Below are 1,137 nucleotides of genomic sequence, written 5' to 3' on the forward strand. Positions count from 1 at the left end.
TTCTTCTTCTTCTTCTTCTTCTTCTTCTTCTTCTTCTTCTTCTTCTTCTTCTTCTTCTTTCTTTCTTTCTTTCTTTCGTCTATCTTTGTGTGTACACACACACACACACACACACACACACACACACACACACACATGTACTCAACATAATCACTCACGCAACGTACGCACGCACACAATAACACATGCTGAAGCAGATACACATACACGCACACGCACACACATAAACATACACACACCTATACGCACACATAATGACACAGGCATACACACACGCGAAGCAACAATCACACACATACAACAGATATACTAGCATCCACATATACACGCACATGCATCTGTGGTGCACCAGCATGACCGCAGCCACTTGGCTGAAACACATAAATAAATAAATAAATAAATAATAAATGAAAATATAAAAACCAACCACATATACACATTATTGCTTACACTAAGCAATATTCACACGCATACTAAGCTACACACGTACACACACTTGTACGCATATACACACATATACAAAAATACTGAGAAAAACACATGCATAAACAATAAAATCAAGCAAAACAAACTTACACACACACACACACACACACACACACACACACACAAGAACACGTGCATACACACACATATATATGAAAATCAATTAAATTTTTCCGTTTCCATTTGAAACCAAGAACAAAAAGACTTTAAAATCAACAGAAACAACAAAAAGCCACACAAAAACTATAACAGTGACGACGACAACAACAACAACAACAACAACTGCAGGAACAATAACCACACACCTAGCAACAAAACAAAAAAAAAACAAGCAAAAAAAAACCAACAAAAAACAAAAAATAACCACAGCAACACGAAAAACCCCAACCGAAACTACTAAGAAAAAACAAAACAAAACAAGCACTATATAATGATAATAATAATAATAATAATAATAATAATAATAATAATAATAATAATGATAATAATAATAACAGCAACAAAAACACCGCCTCTCTTTACCCACAGTTTTTCCACTTTAAAACAGGTCAAATTCTAAAGTCAAATCTGATGGTTTTTTTTTTTCTGCGTATTTGTGTTGTTGTTTGTTTTGCTTTGCTTTTATTTTATTTTATTATTTTGCGCTATTTT

Source organism: Octopus bimaculoides, chromosome 13 (genome assembly GCF_001194135.2).
Source record: "Octopus bimaculoides isolate UCB-OBI-ISO-001 chromosome 13, ASM119413v2, whole genome shotgun sequence".
Lineage (NCBI taxonomy): Eukaryota > Metazoa > Mollusca > Cephalopoda > Octopoda > Octopodidae > Octopus > Octopus bimaculoides.